This window comes from Melanaphis sacchari, unplaced genomic scaffold (genome assembly GCF_002803265.2).
Source record: "Melanaphis sacchari strain LSU unplaced genomic scaffold, SCAv2.0 Contig1_pilon_pilon, whole genome shotgun sequence".
NCBI classification, from domain to species: Eukaryota; Metazoa; Arthropoda; class Insecta; order Hemiptera; family Aphididae; genus Melanaphis; species Melanaphis sacchari.
Window position 1 is genome coordinate 2,469,428 of NW_020270976.1, and position 25,488 is coordinate 2,494,915.

The following is a 25,488-nucleotide window of genomic DNA, read 5'->3' on the forward strand; positions in this document are numbered from 1 at the left end:
GTTATATAATTTTTTAAATGAAATAAATAATATAATATTGACTATGATAACATGAAATATATGTATAAAAAAATGGTTATTCTAAAGAAAATTAGGAAATGGGTTCAGGATTTGAAAAAGCTTATTATATACAATATCTGACATCATTTTAAAACTACTTTTATAAACCTTACGTATAATGCTGTTGACGATCTTATTTTATTTTTTTGTTTCTCTTTAAACTCAATAATCATGAATCAATTAAATTGTATTGTGTATCTATATTCATTTAATTGTTTGAACTGTTTGGATTTAGGTTAATTATTTATTGACTAGGTTTTTATTGTATAAATTTAATGCATTTTGAATTTCTTATACCTTTTTTGAGCTTAAGTTTATTTTCATATTTTAGGTATTAGTTTAAAATTGTGTTATTGTTTTAGATGGTTTTCATAAATGAGTTTAAATATAATACTGTCAATGAATTGTTTATCTGCTTTTTCATGAGATAAAGGTTATTGATATAATTTAGTATTTATAATTGTCATATGAATAATGTTATTTTTACTTGGACGTATGAATGATTTTTATTATGTTTAACATTTTTTAGTTTTAAGATTTATTAACAACAATATAATCATTTTCGTAAAAAATACGTTGTGTTAATTATATTGATATTATCTATTATATTTTAAAAGCACGTTTTAGTTGATTTATACGTAGATTAAGTATTTATTTAAAATTATCCGCTATTTTACTTAGAGCAAGTACTGGATAGTTTCGAAATATTATATATTATTATTTAACTGAAATGTAAAAATCTATAACATAACATGATATAACATAAACGATAAGTTGTAACAGAATCCTATCTCGACGATATTAATAATAAGCAGTGTTTTCTGATAATAATTAATGATGAAAAATCTTTTTTAGCTTTGAAGGTTTCATTTTATCGTTATATAAAGTTGTTTGTATTTAATATATAGGAAAAAAAAAACATTTCTTATTCAAAATTTATAATTTTTTATAAATACAGGATTGCCGATGGGCGATAGTAGTTAAACAATTACTGATTTCAATTGGAAATATTTAATATATGATGTTCGTATATTTTGTCAAAATTATAGTAGTTTTTTTTCTTGTTACTGAAATAAGATTCCCAACCTATGCGTTGTGCCTGGCACTGCGATTTGCGTGAGTGTGTCTGAGCGTCTCAAATATAATGCGTGTAGTAAATTAACATTTTTATCGTAGAGCAATATGGTTGGTATATTATCTCGTAGTACAAATGACTTCACCATAAAAGTAATTTTTTTCTTTTTTTTTTGTCAAGAGACCATAATATTATCATATCGGTCGGTAGACGTGTACCTATGTATTATTCACGGTGGAATAAATGGACTTACTTATGTGTAAGTATAAGCACACAGCGATGTCGTTTACAGAATTGCTGCCCAAGACTTGAAGGAAAAAATTATAAAATATAAATGACGTGACGTTCATTTTGTTCAAATACGTGCGGCATCGTATAATGGATATTATGTTTTGTGTAATTATTGTTTTTAAGTCCATTCTTACGGTGTTGTTCGGAATATTTGTTGATACATCTGTTTTTTTAATACTTATACTTATGTGTATTATAATGATATAATGATAAATTTGTTTAATTTAATATAAAGTAAAACATGTACATACTTTACTTAATAATACTACATAATACAGCACTTTATTTGTTTAAAGTCCTGTCATGTCTTCTATAGTGATTTTTTTTGTTTAAAGGAAAGTATTGTGTATAATATAAATAAAGGATATTATATGTAATGATATTTTAAATCTGCTTTCTAATGTATTACATGTTTTTTTTTTCAAATCACAAATACGTCAATATTAATACTGCATTTCTAGCTATAATTAATAGACTGAAATTTAATCTAAACCAATGTAAAAGTTTTCAGAAAAACTAAATCTTTTGAGTATTTTTTATATTTTTTTGAAATTTCAAATCGATTTTTCAAGGGACAGAGGACGAGTAGAAATCTAGAAATTTTTGTTCAGTCAAGTTACATAAAATAAAACACACATCATATATTGAACTGACGATGTTGGTCATCGCCATCGGTCATATGCATCATATACATATTATTGGGAAATAATTTTCCAAGATACGTAACTATAAAATCAAATAAATTACTCGTGCAGATCGACATCTACCGTCACTATTTTATATTAGTAAGTAAGGAAATATCTCGTTCGATTCTTGACAATTACGTGTTCATAAGACGTACACAAAGAAAAACAATTAGTGTAATGGATTACTCAAAAGTCTTATTCATAATAATAAATAAAAAAAAAAAAAATACACACAAAAATATAGAACTTAATAGCCGGAGAAGGGTAAAAAATAAAAATAGCTAGTATTAAACGTTCATAGTATACTACCGTAGATAGATCGGTTGATTTAGAACGCTCTTATGGTTACTTTCATGCGTACAGCGCTTTTTACAATTGTATCTCTTTTTCGTTTCGTACCAACTATTGTATTCTGGCGATTCGTTCGTGTAGTCTATAGTAGTTGCACACAATATGTACTAGAACGTGTTTCGCAAGCATTACTCCTTAGTGGGTACGATGTTTTCTTTAAGCCGATGTCAATAAAACTATTTCATATTATACTTTTTTTTTCATATTGAGACTTTATTGTTATATATGTGTATTTTTTTTTTTTTTTTTATCAAATCTTATTTGAAATGCTTGTGACAAGGTTTGTATTAAAACGATCGCATACTAGTGATAACTGATTGCAATAATTGTATACCATTGTTGTCAATTTAATTTTTTGATATAACAAATAAGAACCATTCATCTTTGTGGCTAAAATTATTAAGTTTAAAAGTATAATAATTAAATATTACGTCAGAAAACTATAATGATTAATGAATTATATATACTTTTAAGATCTGTTATAATAACGAATAAAAAATATTGCAGGTAAATTACAATACTATATCTTAATTATATAGTAGGTGTACATCATATATACATTTTTTTAAATATAATTTATAAAATGTTTGTAAACTTAAAATATATTTATTTTTCATACGATAAATTGAACAATTGTAGCTTAATTTACAAAATGTATTTTAAAATTATTCATTTTTATTTTTTTTTCAAGAACTTGCATTTTATATGCAGACTAAATTGATTTATAAGATTTTGTCCCACGTAAAATTATATTTGATTTTTTAAACAATTTAAATGTTGACATACGTGTATAGAACTACGGAATATTTATTTAACTTTGGTAACTTAAGACACAATATATTGTTATGAATTTATCAATAATATTATATTTATATAACAATAGGTTGAATTTGAACTACAGAAATTGAAGTGTAAACAAAAAGTATTAGTATGTTTATAGAAAAATTCCAAAAGATGGTATTAAATAAGTTATTAGTATATGTATATATATATATATATATATATAGAATACACGACTTTAATGATTTTTTAATAATCTTTTTTTTTTAGTTTTAGTATTAGCATATAGGTTATTATTGGAAAAATCGAAATCACAATTTAAAATTAACTTAAATAATAAAAATATCATCGTTAATTATTATTAAATTGTATTTTTTCGAGTACCTATTATAAATATTTTCATAAAATATTTAATAGTAAAAATATTTTTACTATACATAAGTATACACTATATAGTTTCTATCATTTGTTGGAGATGAAGATAATCGAAAATAAAAAAGAGCAGTATCATACAATTGTAAAAATGTCTAGTTGACAATAATTATCGGAACACGGGTTCAACGGACGTCGATGACGCAGTAATAGTAAATTAAGGATAAAGTCGATTATAAGAAGGGAAAACGAGGAGGAAACCCGATAAGATCATTTACAAGCTTAATCCATTGTCGAGGTTGCGTGCGACTAAATGTAGAAAAAAAAAGTTGTGTACTGTTTATGAGTCACATTGACGGTTTTAATATTAGTCAACATTTATCATCACTTACCTATTACTGGGGTCAATATCTATTTGTATAGCAGGGGAATATCTATTTAAGGTTTTTTAAAGGGTCTGAAAGATGGAGATATGACGAGATTGTAATTAACAGTATTTAAGATAATACATTTATTTTGTTAGAACTGTAATCACTAATGTGAAATTATAGTATAAATTACTCAATGTTTTAACCGTCTATTTCCTTTACTAAATCCATCTACAAATCATAATATATATACTATTATATTAATGTCAGTTATACCAATTACAATTAAAATTAATTTAGGTGATCTCATAGGCGTAACTAGACCTTAAAGTTAAGGGGGGCTTCAGCCCTAGAATTTTTATTATAAGTAAATTAAGTGGGAGGCTCTGCCCCCCATACCCCCCTACCCAAAAAAAAAACACTTTACATTCATTGATTATACATATAATATGAATGTAAATTAATATTTAATTATAAAACAAATAATAAACCAAGTGGTATTGAGGTTAAATATTTATATATTAACATATTATTAAGTATTATTTTAGATATAAAGAATTTAACGATTTTTAGTTTATTGACAACTTCTTAGTAGAGAGTATTTGTGTAGTAAAAATTACACAACATGATACGTCTTACACAGGATCATTACATACAATAATATAGTTTAAATTAATATTTTTCCAAGATATTAAATAAAAAAATAAAACGATATTTTAAATTTAAGTTTAAAAATTTTACTAATATTGGCGGGAGTGTGGGACTAGGAATTATGACGGGGGGATGGGGGGGGGTAAAAATTATGTTGGGGGGACTAAGCCCCCCAAGTCCCCCCCTAGTTACGCCTATGGCATGATCTATAGTATGTAATTTTTTAATTAATATTACATTTGATTATAACTATAATTGTTATAATATGATTATTTATTACTTGTGTTAACAATGCTTTTAATAATAATTATACATAAATTATAAAAATTTTAATAGAATACACCAAGATATATACTAAAAAAAGTAAAAAGTTACAATAATACATTTTTAAATATTAAAAGTACAATAATTTTCTATAGTTTTAATATTTAAATTTAAATTTGTATTGATGTTACTAAAAATAAAATGGAATATACATTAAATTAAATTTAAATTATTTAAGCTTGTTATGTATTTTTTTTAACAATGATTAAACGTTTAGCTTTTATTTATGTCATAATTTATATACTATTGTATAACCTTTATGATCATTCACTATACAAATATATTGATATACTTCTTAGAACAAGCATACGATAGCAACTATTTCCGTGGCTGTAAATTAATTTTGTTTAAAATTATATTATGTGTATGGTCGCCATACACATACATATACGAGTATAGTAACATATACTATATACACCGACTATAGATTATTATAGCATCATTATTATTTATTACAATGTTACATTATATTATACCATGTTCAATGGATTGAATGTTAAATTGGCGTTTTACGTGATAAAATATCATTGTTTTATCATTGGACGATACGTTTTTATGAATTAAAAAATTTAATTGTAACGATTATGGTTACGGCAGTCAATAATGTTTATTGTTAGACAATTATCAAATACAATACAAACGAACTTTTCCTTTTTGAAAATTAAAACATTTATGTAATTTAAAGAATACAATAAACCAAAGACTGTAAAAAATGTTTGGATCTAGAACTCTATAAAAATATTTGGAACTCGATCCACATTGGTATCCTTATTAAATTATTTTTAAAACACAAATTTATGATTGTACAGTAAGATTAATTTTAAGTATAAATATATATTTTTTTAAGATTAATTGTAAAAATATATAACACAAGCAATGTATAAATATTGAAAAATATAACAAATTAAATATTTAAGATTCTTTTGGGATAAAAACGGAAATAAATAAAACGTTGATTTGGTTCGTTTTATGGTCCTAAATTATGAAAATTGAAGAATTCTAAAAATTAGAGTCACTTAGTTAAAAATTAGTGCCTACTTTAGCCAAGCAAATATTGGGTCATACTGAACTGAATGGAAACCGTAATTGTTTTGAAAAGCTGAATCAAAAGTGGAACTAAGATTATATTTTTTCTAAGAATCGAAATCGATAGCGAAGGTAACATTTTTATTTTTCTTAAAATCAAATTGTGTTTATATGTTTTTGTACAAAATATTGTCTGTATATTTACTATATTATTGGATATTGGTTCTGTCTGGCCGTCTTAGAGTGTAGTTACATTTATTTTTTTATTTAATTATTGAGAAGTCAGAAGTTATTACGAGTTAAATATGTTACAAACACATACATAAAAGTACATTCTCAAAAAAAAAAAAAAATGTAATATATAAGTATAATAATTGATAGATTTTTTATTTTTATTTTGTTAACCATAGAGTGTGCTATTTTATAAAAGAGAAAAAATATTTGAAGTATAGAAAACAAACATTTGTCATTTGATAGAAACGTTTTAAGTAGCATATAATTAAATAAAAGTATATAAAATAACTAAATGTAATATTTTTGATCAAAGAAGATATACAATAATTTATTATAAAATTATAAAATTATAAATTTATTAAGTCTAGAATTTTATCACGAATAAAGTATTTGAAAGGCTTTATTTCATCTTTTCTGTAATGTCATTACACATTATAGTTAAATCGCATAGTACAGTTTTAATTTAAAATCTTACGTTAAAAACAATAATATTCGTATTTTTTTTTAAAGAAGTTCACTGGATTATTTATCCAATAAACGAGAGATAATTGAGAAGCAGATTACAGAATCTGTATCCAAAACTGTATGTGTATTGTGTATCGAAGATAAATTAATTAGAATTAAGTTATTATATAGGTAGTCAAATTTTTCAGCGCTGTAAAGGTTTGTTAATATAATAAGTCTAAATTTAAATTTAAATTGATCTGAAGGAGTGATAATTTTAATTATCAAATCCAATACCAGCTGGTTTAAGTATATTTTTATGATAAAGTATAAGTGTTCGTTGATTTTGATTTTTTTTTTACGCAAACAATTTTTACGTCTCTCTACCATAAAAGTTTTATGAATACTATCATTCATTTTTAAAATTATACCATAAACTATTATAAAATAACTAAATATATTTTATCAATATTTTATTAACATTACTCATTCGATATTTAATTTTTAATTTTTTCAAACTGGTAAACTGTATAATTAATTACTTTGAGATTAATATTAATTAAATTACTAATTTATAGTGTTACAATAACAAAATAGACATATCTACTTACAATTTTATTTTTTTACTAAATAAAGCCTTGGAGACCATGGACATTGGTGGTAATTGATTGATATGTGTTTACACTTTATCTTAATTATATTTTGTACACATACAAATTCAAATCGTTTAATTAAATTGAATTTAATAATCAAGCTTGCTATAAATTTTAAATTATGTAGGTAAAAAGCTTTCTGATAGAATGTTGGATATTTCAGCTTCTCGTCTCTCTGTTTTGAATGTAAAGAATTTAAAAATTATGTGTTTGGTCGTGAGGGATACGCTACAATTGACACATATAGGGGAATTTTCTTTCTTCATCAGATACTAGTGTGTTACCGAAATGTGTTTGATTCGCATTCTCTTTACGAAAGTTTCTATTTTTCTTGAAATGTGGTAAAGTCTATAAATGAATGGTGTTTTTATATGCCATATGTTTTTGAAATTGTTTTAATTATAAACTTAGCTTCTTGAAAAGTAAAAGAATTAATTATGGTAACATACAAACAAGTTACTGCTTGCCGCTTGACATACGTTTTTATCATCTCTTTCGTTTACCAAGATTTGATTATGCCTTGGGATTTATATCAAAATTATAAAAAAGTCAGAGTTTATTAAATTATAGAGTTGACATTGGATTTTTCTCGCAATCCCATTTGGTACGGATAGGTTTTTAATACTCCTGAATCGTTTAGGATAACTGTTCTGGAGTGAGAATCTTGTTTTTATTAGAATAAAAGCATGAAAAATTTCCACAGTTTCAGCCGTGTTAGTGGACCAAAAATTAACAATTCTCAACATGGAAATGTGATCTTGTAATACAAATACTACAACTGCTCTGACACTATTTTCCATTTTTGATTCATCGGTGTTGAATGTAATTGTCGGTTATAAATTATGGGTAAAACATCATTCTTTGAAAGTTTACTAAGTCCTTTGTTGATGTAGTTGTTTAATATCCAAGGGGCGTCTGCGTGATTTCATTTTTAATAACGTCTGTAGGTAAGGATGGAATGTTCTTAAGACATTTTTTGATTTGTTTCATTACCTTAATATTATTTTGTATTATTTCAGTTGAGAGTAACATGGAAATTTGAAATTTATTAATACTGAAAGATCTTAATATGTAAAATCAATGTATCTTTTAATCAATAAATATGTCTTGATAGGATAATATTCAGTTTTTTAATGGTATAACTAATGTTTTTTTTATGTGTGGAAAAAAGTGCATTGTGACTTTTTTACAAAATAAAAGAAACCTGAGACAAGTAACCAGGCTTATACTTATAATGATATGTTTTTTTAGTATTATATTTCATATCGTCTTCAGAATTTTTTGTAGAAAGTACTTAATGTTCATTTTTTTTTTTTTTTTTTGAATTTAAAGAAAAATCAAAATGGAATTTTCGATTGCTTATACATTTTTATGAGAATATTGGATTAATGGAGCACGAGAATATTTCTTGAAAATGTTCTCGAAACAAAATGTAATAAAAAAAATATGTTACTGTGAAATCAATTACATCTTGTTTTATGTAGGATCTGAAATTTATTACCACTGCATTTCATATAGAAACAGTATTATTAGATATTTACATGTTTTCATGTATACGTTTTTTGAACTTTACTAAATAAAATATTTAATGGTTTATATTGTAGAATTTCATCTTTGATACGTATGTTCAAGAAAAACGTGACTATACAGTTATTATAAGTTACTATAACACTATAGTATAGTAAAAAATTGATAATAGATTAAACGGCAATATAAGTTTTCGGATATTAATCTATAATTGTCAAATTTAAGTATTTGCCAATATAATATGTAATTTACACATTACTTTATATTATTAATTTAATTAAATATTTTTATTTTATTTTATAGATTCACGAGCAATATTGGTTAATATTTCCAGTTTTATTACAAAAAATGAATATAATTAGTATCATATAAACTCGTTATACTACTGAAGGTAAGTCTTTTGAATTTTTAATAATGTGTTTATTTTTTGTTAAAGATATTAAACATGATCGATTTATTTACAATTTTACCGTACATACCTTACACTTTACAGTGACATATTTTTAAACGTATTTGTTTAGTCGAGTTAATAATAATTATATAAGAAAAATATATGTTATATTAACGTTAAAGTTATCATATAAATTTATTTTATAATGGATAGATTGTAAGTGCTACATATATTTTATAAAAATGTAAATTTAGACGAATAATATTATTATCTTTAAAACTTTTTATATTACGAAGTTTGAAAGAAAAATTACTTCATGTTTTGCACTTAATTAAATATTTGTTTATGTACGCACTCATTGTTATATATAATAAGTTATAATCTTCATAAAAACATATAAGGTTTTCTAATTTTATTTTTTATTTTTATTAAATGAGTAAAATTATCAATTCTGGTAACTAAGTATAGTGGAATGTATTCAAAATGATTAAAAAAAAAATACTTCCACGTGGGCATGAAAAAAAAATATACCTTTTTATAAATAACAGAATACAAAATATATACCCAATATATTACATATATATACCTATATATTACCATATTGATCGGTAATCGATGTTTCCTGACCAAATTTCTAAACCTTAAATGTGTATACGGGTTTTTTATAGTTGAATAAAAATATTTTTTATTTGATGACCTACCTACCCACTCTAGTGCGTTCGCTGCGTTTTGTAAACATAGAAAGTACAAGTATGTTTCATATTAGTAAAAGCAATGCATTGTAATTTATAATACGGGTAGTAGATTGTGCACTGCAGCTATTGACTGCCAGATACGTGAATTTTTGACTACCCAAAAATGAAATTCTCGTCAAGTTATTTAGACTAAAAAGGTTATTGCGCTCAAACGGCATACCAGCTCCAGGCACCCTTTCATGTGTATAATGTTCATAACATTTTACCTACCTACTGCAGTGTAATTATGCCTAATACGCTGTAAAATAGTTATCTTTTATAATAATTTATGAATTATGTGGTTGGTCATTATATACCACAAGATGCTTGAGTATTAATATACATTTATCGTGTATGAATGTTTCAGTACGGTTATTATTATAACAAGCCCAGCACAAGTCGATGCTTGTTTCGAGTTACCACGTCATCACGTGTTATAAATCAATAATTCTAAATCATTATAAAAGCATTGCTCACTATCTTTTTTGAATAATATCTTTACGTATCAGACCTACGTATAATCTATTCGTTTGACATGCAAATGTTTAATAATTATATCAAGTATAATATTATACACTAATACCGTGCCATAATTTCAACAACTTAATAAAAAAAATATAAATAATTAAATAATTTTTTACATTTAAAAAAAGTATACATTTTTAGAATTTGAAGCGATTTGATTTTACAGTGATATATGTTTTATTTTATATCTGTCATTACTTTTTGAAGCAATAAAAATGAAGTAGGTAAACTAGTTTTAAAAATATTGAGATAGTATATTACTTTTGAACTAAGTATTTATATACATTTTTAAACATTTGACTCTTTTAAGTTTATTTATATAGACCTAGATAAAAAAGAAGTGTTTATATGGTCATAAAACTTGAAAATTTAATACGATTCTCTACTTAAGCTATTATTAACATTGTTTAAAAAAAAAAATAAAAAAAAAACATAAGCTCAACGAATATTATGCTTATAATATTAGTTTAAAAGTATTTTAAATTCAAATTTCGATAAAATTCGATAATATAGTTAAAAATGCACATGATGTTCAATATTTATAAATAAGTCATGTATGTTTAATAATGGTTCCTCATGAGTAGGTAATTTATAATTACAGTATATCAGATACTTATTTTTAAAACATTAATGATGAATATATTTAAATACTTGGTAATTTATCTATTTTATTATTAATTTTATATTTATTTACAATTATTATTTATTTTATTTTTATTTTAAACATGAAAATATTTTTTCAGATTAGTAAGAGATTTTTATGTATATACAAATAGAATATATTGATACAGCAATTGATTAGATATAAATATTTAAAATAGGTAAATAGATAAACCGAAAAATTTGCTATAATACCAGTTCTCATCAACTTACATAATAATAAAATAAACTAACAATATCATTAAAATTGGGTTTACTGAAAAACTGAATAATATATTACTTAATGGTTTTTTATTGTTTTTTTTTTTTTTTTTATAATTAGTTATTAGTAAAAGAGTATTCTGCTTAGGAATAAGATAATTAAAAATAAACGTTTAAATACAATTTAACAGCTGAAACTGAAATTTAAAAAAAAAAAATGTTTATACTTTAAATGAGTGTTTATTATTAAGAAAATTAAAACAATAAAATATACATAAACAAACACAAATTATATTATATATTGCATGCACAAATATTGTCGGCTGATAGTGTAGTGCAAGTGATTTTCGACTCGTTTAAGTTATCGAGCACGGTCAGAGGTAGCCATAGTTTAACCAGATGTTCTCAAGAAAAAAAAATATCGCTTATAGATTATTATATTATGTTAAACTGCGTGTGTACACGAACAATGGGAAATGATAGTTATATGTACCTAAACGTACGCTCATGATGGTGCATAATGTTCATGTATGATATTATATTTATGTGTGTATGTTTAAAATAAGTGGTTCGTTCGGCTTTTTCGGATTTTCCGAACGATTTGCCCGCAGAAACACAATCCTCGGGTCGCTCATTGTTTTGTTGCGGTTTGATTTTCGGGCACCTCGAATCTTCTCCTCAACGACCCTCCGGCTCATCCGCCAATAGGTATCTACCTAACCACACCGCGGTTGTTTTCGAATTTACGCTGCGGCAGTGTAAGGGTGTGTTGGCATCGTATTATAATAATAATAATAATAATAATAATAATAATAGTAATAATAATAATCATAATAATCATAATAATGACTGGGTGAGTGTGTTTGCACATTTAATAGAAAACGGCCAAGAGAAAAGCCAGGCGATGCATGAAATGTACAGATAAGCTCCTCTTGCTCATCTATAACCATACTATCCGGAGGTCGAGAGAAAATTCGCCGTTGTTTGATCGTAAGCTCCAAATTCACATTACCGTAGTTTCATTCAAAATGTCACGATAGATATTGCGAGCTGTAAATTAATTTACAACTTAATTAATGCAGATACTATTATATTATACCCTGAACTGAATGTATGAACATAATTCCCCCTCCCCCTAAATCATTTTTGATTATTCGAACACTGCGTTTTGTACTTCTATTCCGCTTTTTAACAACCTTTCAGTTAGTGTTATTTAAATGAAGATATGATATGATGTATAACAACATTACATTCACTATTAATATAAATCCAATTATAATTATTACCGTTTAGCAGACAAATGAGACAAATGATAAATAAATTTTTCTTTGGTTTGTATAAACTATATTAAATCATAAATGCATTACTTCTTTACCGTGTATAATATTATTTTATTTGAAAACATTAACTTACTCGTAAGTTTATTTTCAATATCGTGTTTTAGCAATAAAAATATAATTTAAAAGTTTGTTTTCGAGCAGATTGAAAATAAGTAGACGAGTTTTAAATTGAAGGAAAATGTCCACCGAATATGTTTAAGAAAAAGTTGGCTAAATAACATTAAAGAAAATATGAAAAAATACATAAAAGAAAAAATACAAATATAATGATTGTTGTAAATTGAATTTAACATTTTTAATAATAATAATAATAATAGTATTAATGATATTTTATTCGTCTGATTTTAATGATGAACACCATTAATGCACTCATCATAATATATAAACAAAGTAAGTAAAGTAAACGGTACATTTTTATTTCTTATAAAATAATTACATACTTTTTTCGATTATAGCTTTGGTGAAAAGGGCTGTGTATATTTTAGTTTTATAAGTTTATTAAAGGCTTCGATTAAGTTTTAAACAGACTAACTAATCATTAATATTTTGGTTAACAGTATGTATAACGTTTTTACTATAATTTTCACTTTACAATACTTACTATCAATCATCGGAATTTCGAAAGCTATATCATTAAGTTTTTACACAGAAATTCTGCGTGAAAAGTTTCAAAAAAATTAGGTATAGAATTTCAAATCTTATAAAAGTCTACTTTACGTATAATATATATATTTGAAAATTTTTCGATGGGTTTTTCAAAGCGTTGACTTTAATTTAATCCATTTACCTACATGTTCCTTTTGTTTGATTGGTATTTGTTTTTTGTATAAATATAGGCTGTGCAAGTTCGTAGTATAAAAGCAATTCAAATAATTCAATTAATCACTCTACGCATGACAACTAATGCTCCTTAGTTTGTAACCACTCTGCAGAATTGAAAATCAAATCAATTAACCAAGTGATCACTAAACACTACACTTAATTTAACCAAAAATTACAAATTTATATAAACACATTAGTATCACAAATTTTGCAAAAAAAACTATATATTAATTGTATGTATTGATTAAAATTAAAATATCGAAAAACAAGGCCTATTCAACTAAAATATTATAAATATATATATATATATATTAAATATTTTTATTAACAGCGTGATTACAATCCTAAGTACAACTAAATAACTTAGTTGCATGAACTTGGACTGAGATGGGGTTTTCGACAAATGAAAGAGACTAGCTGTGTACCCGAATATATTATTTGAGAAAATTCAAAATTTTTACCCTTTCGGTATACTCATGCGCAATGCAACTTCCTTTTTTTTTAATGGTAACATCTATATTTATCTATACTTTCGGATAGATTATTTTTTTTAAAACTATTTTTATACAAAAAGTTATTTCTTATTTACAAAGTTGGCCATATTAAAATAAGTTCAAATTTAAATTTATGTATAATTCGTTAGTATGTTTTTAACAAAATTTTAACTTATAACTAGAAATAAGTACCAAATTATAATTGTTATAAATTATTTAGTTAATTGTATTAATTAAATAATCATAAAAAAAAATAGTTATAATAGTAATTATAACAATAGGAGAAGTGGTGGTAGTATTAAATAGTAATTATAATACATAGTACAATGTATTAAATAAATTTATTTTATGAATCGTTCAAAGTTTTCCCTGTTATTTTTTAAATATGATTCAAGTCACCTTAAAAATACAGTTGGAGTTGCTGATTTTTTTTGCTCCTCTTTTAAAATATTACTTATTACTTGTTACTTGTATTTTGTTTTTTAATCCCTAGAGATCGAAAGGTGGATTTGCATAAACCACTGTTTTCAGATGTCCCTTAAAAAAAATCCAGTGGCGTCAAACCTGGAAACCGTGCTGTCCAAGGAACAACACTACAAGTGCCAATCCAGCTGTTCGAAAAAATTGTATTTAGATGCTGTCTAAAAATTATTGTATTGTGGGCTGGTGCACCATCTTGCTGAATGAACATATTATGTTCTCCCTTGTATTCTAATAGAATATCACCCAATAGTGTATGTAGTTTGTTATTTAAAAAAATTAGCCATTTAACGTTCCATTATAAAATAACGGTTTTATAAGCTTCTTTCCAGTTTCCACCAACTGACTATACGTTAATTCTCCAAGCCGTCTGAAAATTATATTCACTTAACTAGTGTGAATTTATAACATCCCAGTATCGATTGTTCATAATGCCATTGTTTATAAATTTTGATTCACCAGTCAAAATAATGTGATTGAAAATTAAATAATTGGATAATATAATAATTAAATTTTGAATCACTCCATAAATTTCAATTAGAACAAAATTCACTTTATATTGTCGCATTTTGTGTTTTTTTAGAATTTGTTGGATAAAACCATATGCAATTAAAATTTAGCGAGCAATGTGTCTAAGTGACTAACGTGAATTGGCTTGTATATGATATTACCTGTAACTTTGTATCTTCATCAAACATATTTGCTCTATGTTTTTCTTGGTTGATTTTTTTTTTGCTCAGAAATCTTCCTTCTTGAATTAATCCTTGTAAAAATCGTAAAACATGACTATGAGGTGAATGATATCTTTTTGGGTATCGTTCAGCAAATGTCCTAATATTTAAGATTTAATTATGTTATCTATAAATTAAAACTAAATCGACTTCTTCAGCGTTATTCATATTCATATAACTATAAGAACACTCACATAACAGGTATTATATGAATAATTAATCGATAATTCACAAATTGAGGTATATAAGTACCTAATATAATCACTAAAAGCAAAATGATTTTTTCATCAAATTGAATATCTAAATTATCCAATTACATTATCGTTGTTAAAATTATTATTGAATAAAATAAAATTCCAGTTTAAAAATTATGTATATATTAATTTATATAGTAATTAGCCTAATTAAAATCATTACTTATTCAAGATTCTCACCAGAGTGACCTAGAGTTATTATTAAATTACTATTGTTACACAGATGAGACATATTAAATAAGTAAATTTAACTTATTGTTAGAAACCTCCAAACAAAGTTTTTACTTTTTTTTTTAAATTTATTTTATATTCCTTTATATAATTTTTTTTTGTTATTTAGGTTGTAGTTATCCTAATAATTCTCAAGTTAACTTAGTTTCAGCAGTTGTTAGTTCTAACATAACTTAAAACTTTTCTGATTTAGAAGTGCCAGATACTGAATAATATTTCTCTAAAGTTTATATAAATTAAATAGAGGTAAGATGTATTATTTAACATAATGTAATTGTTTGTATATGTTTAAATAGAATTCAAAATAATAAAATATCATACAAAATGTATTTAAAAGAACACAGTTTCTTCATGTTGTAGTTTTATTATTTAATTAATTTATTGAAAATATGGAAAATTCATTCAGTTAAAAATAGAAAGTAATGTACTAGTAAAATTTTGTTTGTATATATTTTAGTAATTATTAATAATTGCTAATTAGGTGTTATACATAAAATATTTAAATGTATTTTATTCTAAAATAATGTATAAAAACAAGTATTGATAGCATGTTTAATAATATGTGTAATGTCTATATATTTAACTGTTATCGATTGAGTTTTATTCTAATAAAAAGTGCATTTCACATTTTATAATATTTGATATTATAAATATTACAATGATGTTACTTGATACAATATTGATACTATTTAATAAAAAGAGAATTTGTTGAATAATTTTATTTTAAGTTTAAAATCAGGAAGTGTACAATTAATTAATTGATTAAATAATAATAAAACTGATAGTCATTTCTAGAATATATAATTGATGGTTATAAAAATTAAATACCTTCGTGATATTAATAAAATATGTATTGGTTTATAAAGAACTTTGCTTAATATTCTTAACAAAAACCACATGCTTATACAATGTTGAAGAAGTTTATGATTTTTTTTTTATTTAGTCATAATTTAAATTATTTATATAAAGTGACAATATTTTACATTGTATTTATAAGTTTTTTCAGTATTCCAATTAGTAACTAAGAGATTAAAATTTATATTATTATAATTTATAATGGTGTTAATTATTTTAAAAGTCAGTATTTTAACTAACATAAAATAGTTTAGTGATTTTGATATAACACTATTGTAGGACAATTATTTCATCGATTTTCGTATAAACGTGTGGTTTATAAATGGTGAACAATAAATAATATTAAATTAAATTTATATTTAATATTAGGTAATAATTATTAGTTTTTCGAGTTTTACGTATTTTAATGATATTTGAATGATTTTAATGTTACAATAATAAGGTGAATAACCACATTTCTGCATATGCCAATAGCTTTTACAACTGCTGCATACATAAATTAGTTAATTGCAAATGTTATAAGAGTTTTAAACTGTAAATACTAATTATTTAAAAACATTTAATTTTCATTAATTTAATATGAATATTTTTCTAAATTATGGTAAAATAAAATTAAGTATTATTTATATAATAAAATAAGGAAAGGTTATAGTGAAATTTAGAATTTCAAACGGGAGTTTCTTCTTTAAAATAAAATTCTCTCATTATATTTAAAAAAAAAATAAAACATTTGAACCGTTAACAAGATGAAGTTTTACTAAGTGTTATTCTGTAACGAACAGTTAGTATTCACTATGATAATATAGTGATAGAGCAGAAAATTATCATAATATTTATATCTAAAATATAACTATACACATTTATCTAATATAAATTAATATTTTAGAAATTATTTTAATAAAAATAACAATAAATTATCTGCAGTATATATATTTTATGAAAAATGTATTCTGTTAAAAAGTTATAAAGAAAAATATATAACTTAGATCTTAAATGTTCAATGGTTTGATATTTTTTTAAAGTTTAGATAAATCTTTTATGGAAAACAATATTCAAGATTAGTGTGTTTTCATCTTAGAATAAAAAACAATTAGTTTTTTACTTAGAAGTATGAAATATTTGAATTCTATTTTGTTTTTAATTAAAATATAATTAAATATTGTTGAAAAAAAGAATTAATTGAAACTGTGTTGTTCAATATTAAAAAAAAAAAAAATACTAATACATTACTTTAAAATTAAAAAGAGATTTAATTCCTGGGTACAATTTCAATTATATTTCAACCTTCAATTAACCCATATGAATTTATAATAAGATTAATCTAATTATCTAAATAAAAGAAGTGTATAAATGCATTTAAATTTAAAAATATAAAATTGTATAAAATGTTTTAAAATGGGCGTATATTATTTGCACCAAAAACAACCCCCCAAAAAAAATAAAATAAATATATGTCATTTACGCCACATCTAAAAATGTATATTGGTAATTTTTGTCACTTTTTAAGTTTGTAATATGCGCCAAATAAAACTAAAGAAAAAGGCATTATGTAATCTGTACCATCGGGTACCTACTAAAATTGTAATTTGCGCCATTGTTTACCTTATTAAAATTGTAATTAGCGCCACTAATATTAAAATTATAAATAAATGTATGTAAGTAAAACAAACTCCATAAATATTAAATAAATACATTTTCGTTTAGTAATAAGATATATAAAAATTATAATGGACAAGCGTCGGTATATATTATTGTATATCCTATGCGATATCAGTAATTTATCGGCTAGTAAATTCCAACTGCAAATGAAGTTGAAAGTGTGGCGCAAATTAAATATTCCATTTCATTTACAGTCGTGGCGTAAAATACCAAAATTAATTTGTTTATGTGACACAATTTAGTAATTACAGTTGTATTTTTATATTTTGGTGTAAATTACAAGTAATGAAATTGTTGCAAAATATCATCTCTCTTTAAAACTACAGTAAAAGTAAATCAATCTATTAATCACATCAATTTTTTTTTTTTTTTTTGTGTGTGTGTAATGAAGTATACTAATGGACTAATAATCTTTGATTTTAAAAACCACACAAATTCTGTATTATATTTTTTTAAATTTATTTGTATTACTCTTTCAGACTCTTTCGTATAAAATTCTGTTTTTAAAATTACTATCTATGTATATCCCCTTCTATTTTCTACTGTAATTATTTGTTAGATTTTTAAAAATTGTCTAAGTATGATAAATATTAAATTCAATATTACATAATCAATTAATTTTTTAATTAGATACACCAATATTTTCAAAATAAATATCCACTAACTAATTTATTATAAAAAAGGGATTCATATTAAAAAAACACAAGTATATTTTACCATAGAATACACCTTAAATGGTACAAAAAATCTTAAAAATTTTAAAAAAAAAGGTCTTAAATTATACTTAAAAGTTCTAAGAATCGGAATTTGAATTAATTCATTTTTTAAATAAGAAAAAGAGGAAACAAACTGATTATGTATAAAAGTAAACTATTTATTATTATTATTAAATACATTCAATAAAGGGATTTTCATTTATTTTTAATATTTTTTTTTTTAAACAATTTGTCATTTGTTTTTTTGATATGTATAAAAGTTTTGAGTTAATAACAATATAAAATAAATATGATATAAATTACAATAATATTTATATCATATTATATAATTTATATAGAACTCTTAAATTCAACATTATAGTAGTAATTATTCCCTTTCGGCACATCGATGCTCAAATCCCCTTTATAAATTAGTAATTACACACTATTATATTTAAATTTTAAATTATTTATATGTATAATAATTTGTAATTTATGGACGCATCATTATCAAAACTATTTGACCAACTTGTAGCTATATTCAAATTAAATTAATTTATTTTGTTAATTAACTCATCTCACATAATATTATGTATCTATCTCGTTTGATCTAACCCGGCTTTATACGTCAATTAAAAGCTTGATTCATACATGGTAACTATTACATATGGCTATATTTTGTCAAAATTCATAATTGTATGGCATTTTAGAAACATAATAACATAAAATATACATTTCATAATTTCTCATGTACTATACATAAACTATGGTACAACTAACAACTAATAAAAAAGATAATCAACAAAATAAATTATAATTTAAAATAAATTTTGATTTTTGTGAATAATATTATATACGATTCGAAATATTATCATAAGTTAATTTTTCTTCGTTAAAAATATATTTACGTATTTTCTTGAAAAACCTATTACTATCAACTAAATTGTATTATTTTCTCGTTTACCAATCAACAAATAAAGTTTTTCAAATCTAATTAATTTTTTCCTACCAACCGTATACAATTATTTTTCTTAGATTGTTTTAAAGTTTGTTCGTTAATGTTACAAAAATGGAAGCTACAATATTTTAAAATATTAAATTTACTGATGTAGATACAATTTATATTTGTAGCTTTGATAAAATAGAATGCGAAATCAAATTGTATCAAAACTAATATGTACAGTACGGTAGTAACTTATCGTTTTTGTCTAAATAAATTTTTGTAATTCATAGCTATATTAAATATTATTATTACATGTAAGTGACAACATACTTATATAATTTTAGTTCTCAAAATTATTCTAAGTGAAATATTACATATTTATGATACCATAATCACATAAATTAAAATTTTATTTTTGTTATATATGTATATATATTGATGATAAAATATTTTCTTCAAAATAACCTAATCAATCTAATTTTAGTTATAAAGGTTCAAAATTGCATGTATAGTGAATGTTGAAACTAAGAGAAATATTTATTTAAAGTTATGATATCAAAAAGTAATATATGATATACTCTTAAACAAAAACTAGATACATACATAAAAAACGTATATTTCAAATTTTATAATACTTAAATAACATTTTTGAATTAAAAAAAATATTTTTTAAACGTTATCGCTGTGGAATACGAACGTATAGCATTCAAAATAAAACGATAGAGTCTTATAAAAATACATTTTTTTTTTTTTTAAATATTAAACAAAATTAAAAAATCTAAAGGTTTCGTTGTCTGTATATATTAATTTAAAAAAATAATCTGGCCTTTATAATTTTCTGGGTCAAACAGTCATTGTTAACAACAACAAAAAATATTCAATTTCATCCAATTACTATCTATTTGTATACTCCATAGACGATACTTCATATAGTGACATTTTCCAACGTGTAATGTGTATAATAATAGTGGAGTTGTCAGCAGCGAACGTGTTTAAATAGTCAAATAGAATACCAGGGAAATGCATTTGTGACGTTTTCCGAAGACGACACGATATTTAAATAATTTCATTGTTTACTAGTGTCTCCTGAGAACCAATACTATTGTTTTAATCAAACAGTAGATAGACAACATCGTATACAATTATTATATGATGTTTCGCATGTTATAATATGGCTTTGGTAGATTTCTTTTGAGAAATGCTATTTACCCGAACTTTATTTATATAATACATATTACGTCAGTTATATTATTCAAATTTACGTCGTTGTATCACAGAATTATAGAGAAATTGTCTATAAAATCGTCCACCATTGTGTTATAAACTTATAACTTTGGCCAGCGATTTATTCTGTGTACAATGAATATTGCGTTTACTTAATATATCTATTGAAAATTGAAATACACATCGTAGTACGAGTGAATGATAGATATACATCGACTGGATAATAATCCAATAGATACGGATAATATTGGCATAAGCATTAGTTTTTCAAAAACTACTTTAGTGCGAAAAAAATGATTAGCTCTGTTGAGACGGACATAAATAGATTCGATTAATTATTCATACATTCCCACCTAAAACAGATAGGTTTTTTATACTTTTATTTTTTTTCTCCTTTATTTTTTTATGTATATGATGAGATAAATATTTATTTTGTTTTATAACTTTAATTGTTGTTTAGAAAATAGGGTTAAAGTATTTTATTAAACATTTACTGTTTATTAATTTAAAAGGTAAATACTAAGATACTATTTTTATTTTTTATTTTTGATTTAAATAAATAAAATAAAAACAACATTTATTTCAGTATTCGAATAAAAATCATATGTTTTGTTTATTGGTGTTTGATAAAATTGTTTATTAACTATTATTTTTTTATATTCAAAGCAGTACATGTATATTTTTAATGATTGAAGATACTGAATTATTTTTATGAAAAAATGCACTAAATACTTCATGCAGTCTGTTCAATGAAAATTAATATTGGTAGGCCTTGTATTAATTTTTTTTCAATAGCTTCTTTTAATCTTAAATTAAATTTATTTTTGAACATCCAGATTAAAATCAATAAATCTGTTGCCGTCTTATAATAGGTATTTTCGTATAATTAATTGAGTCGTTAATTTTAAATATTAATTTAAGTTATGTAATCATATCACTCCAATTTTTTTAAACGGGAATAAAAATTTTACTTATAAATCTCAAGAAAAGCCAATCAAAAATTAAAATAATGCGCAATAGTTTGTAGAATATATTATACGTTCTATACTCTTACACATGTATGTGTAGAACGCATGTTGTGAAAAATCGTCTTTTTATAGTAGAAGAAGACCTGCGTTTATTGAACAAACTATTCAGATAAATAAATTACAACTTACGAAGCGTTATAAGTACGGTTTTAAAATTAATGTGATTTTAAATATATCATATACCTCTATTTCAATAAACCGAGGTAGAAATAACACATTATCTACTTCTATTGAATAAGAAAATACCACATAGATCCATCATTTATTCAATGGATAAAAAAAAAAAACATGTAGTTTATGATAAATAGTTCAACGATACTCTCAAAAATTAAGTTAAAAAGAGCTAAAAAGAAAAATGAAGAAACGGATATATAAAAAAAACTTACAATGCCTATCAGAGAAAATCAATTCCATAGTATGATTTTAATGACGAGGAAATGAGCGAAATACTTGAAAAATTATTTTTTAAATAACAACTATGTGGTTAATGAAAATAAATATTAATAATTAGAAACAATGATAAATTTGAAATTTTTTGGGTAATATACTACGGTAAAAGTTATCAATTAGGGAAAATATATTTAAAATGTATTAAAAAATGTGTAAATTGACTTCGATAAAATATAAAATATATTATGCTAAAATATTCTCACTGAAAAGGCGTGAATGCAGTTGTAAGGTTTTTGTTTAAATATACTTTACATGTTTGATCTAAAAATAGGAAATATATATATATATATATATATATTAACAACAGAAAGTCATATAATATGAGATTTACAATGTCAAGTTTGAAACTGTTTAACAAAAACAATAATTACAATTATGATGAATAATTTTCTCACTATCTCATATTATATTGTGTAAGCAATATTTAGTCTGTATATTAAACATTTTAATAAGACGTAACATCATTCAACAATGCTTACGAAATGTATAATTTTTAAATCGATTTCATTAATAACATTATATAATATACTATTAATATGATTGTACATTAAAATTTTGTATTCCATTTAGATTTATGCAAATATGATTTTATTTGTCTTTTTATTACTATAATAATTATTTATTATTATCAATACATATATAATAGGTATTATCGTTAGTCGGTAAGGTATGATTTTTGAGCTATTTTTCAAAAGCTATATATGAATGTACTATTATAGTTTAACGTACCTATTTTAAAATTATTTTAACATTTCAGAATAATAAACTGTAAAAACAAAACCAAAATGAACGTGTATTATATTATTATTATTATTTGTTTAACATAGCTACTTCATTATTACTCTCAGTATTTTTATTATTAATCAATTTAATATTTTTTAAACACATTTAATATTTTGTTTCTATGCTGTTTATATATATTTTAATTGCATTTTTTGCATAAAATATACTATATTTTTGACTTTTCGTAAATTAATTTAAATGACTAAAATAAAATTTTTACTAAAATGATAAATATTTACATTTTTGATGATTTAGTGTCATATGTTTTTGTTAATTAATAAAGGACTGTGATATACTCTGTCTTGTTTAATATTCATTGCTTATAAAATATGAATTAGGCCACACTTGAAAATATATTACACGTTGACATTTTAAAAGACTTTAAGAGCGTTTACGTAAATAAATGAAATTAAAAAATAATGAAGCACCAAAAATGTACACCTGGGCGTTATTGCATTGTCGTTTTATTTTTCATTTTCTCCTTCCAGTCGTAGATATCTCGGTAATATTATTCGTCTCACTTTTGCAATCATATAAAATAAATTTTCTCAGCCGTCCTGAAAATAAACGATCACCCGACTTTTAAAATAACACTATACGTGCTTTTAAAAACTTTACAAAACGTCAAGGTTCGTAGTAAAAATTGCAAATACATGCAACTCTCAATCATTGGTATACCATCTGTCGGGAACATATTACGATTGCAACAACTCTTTTAAAACTTTTCTATTCGTTTGGTATCGATATTATTTTTGCAGCTTTAACCTGAAATCTCAATATAAATATTGTACGCATTCTGCGTAGTATCAGTAATATTGCGTGTTTGATTTTACAAACGGCAAAAAAACTTTAAGAGGTGGGTTAGTATATGAAATGAATTAATAACCACCCAATGGTTTAACACATACAGACATTATAATGCTTGCCTGAGTATATTTACGTAAATGTTTTCATTATGAGGCCAGTAAAAATGATTTGGAATGGCAACGCAATAAGGATTTTTTTTTCCCATTTACGACAGTTTTTTGTTTTATTCAAAATCCATAAAATCCTATCCTATTCGCAATTGTTTCATCTAAAGGCAATTCTTTTTAATCAGGTTACGTTTTGAACAGTTTTCACTACATTATAAAAATATACGATACACATGATATGTATACTAGTATAAGTACATATATATATTATATTTTATACGTATAAATAAACATATATATATATATATATTTATTTTATATAATATTTTACGTTATCATATTGTATTTTACTTAACCACAAGGTAGCTTTCAATGAGAGAAAATTCGAATAATTATCAATACCACCAACATAATAATATAATTCGTAAGAAAAAAATATCAATTTTTTTTTTTATTTTAACTGTAATAGTTAATATATTTTGGACTGTGATGACTTCAGTCAATAGTTGTTGTACATAATTATTCAGTGATGGTTATTAAATTTTTTTTTTTTTTTTGTGCAAAAGAAACTTTAATTATTTAATATACAGTTAGTATGATTTTACTTTTATTTTACGTTGAATATATTTCTAATAGCAAAAACGAGACTTTAATAATTGATTTTGCTCAAATAATAAAATCATGTATATTTTATGTACTTTTAATTTGAAAATGTTGAGTTTATTCAAAGGCATTCCAAAGAATTTCTCCAACAGAAAAAATGTTATAACTTACAATGCAATAGGCAAAATTAATATTGAATGGGATGTAAATGCCTTTAAAATGAATTGTTAGATTTCCTTTAAAATTTTTATTAGAACTTCTTAGCTGTCTTATCATTTTGATTTTTAAGAAGACGCATCAAATAGGCAATATTTGTATGTATTATTTATTTATTATAATAGAAACACAAACGATTCAATTTAAAATGCGAAATTAATTTTCATTAATTAGTTACACTTTAGTGTAGTACTATGATTAAGAGATTATTTATCTTATGCATATTTTTTTTTTTTTTTTTTTTTTTTTAGTTTTATACAGGATACAATCCTTACAAATATATCAACAGTTTTTAATAATAAAGTAATTATTTTCTATGATCACTGCACAAAATGTAATATACAATAAATTTTCTACGTATAATATAAATATAAAATGATAAAAATAATACATAGATTAGATATAACAATAGA

The 25,488-nt window shown here is 23.4% G+C and overlaps 1 long non-coding RNA gene across 1 annotated transcript in view; it reads left to right on the forward strand.

Annotated features, from left to right (window-relative positions):
* LOC112593247 overlaps positions 1-25,488 on the forward strand; it is a 73,088-nt gene that overhangs the window by 25,497 nt on the left and 22,103 nt on the right. Inside the window, exon 2 of the long non-coding RNA XR_003114593.1 lies at positions 9,146-9,233. This is a non-coding gene — a long non-coding RNA (uncharacterized LOC112593247). The remainder of the gene's footprint in view (positions 1-9,145; positions 9,234-25,488) is intronic.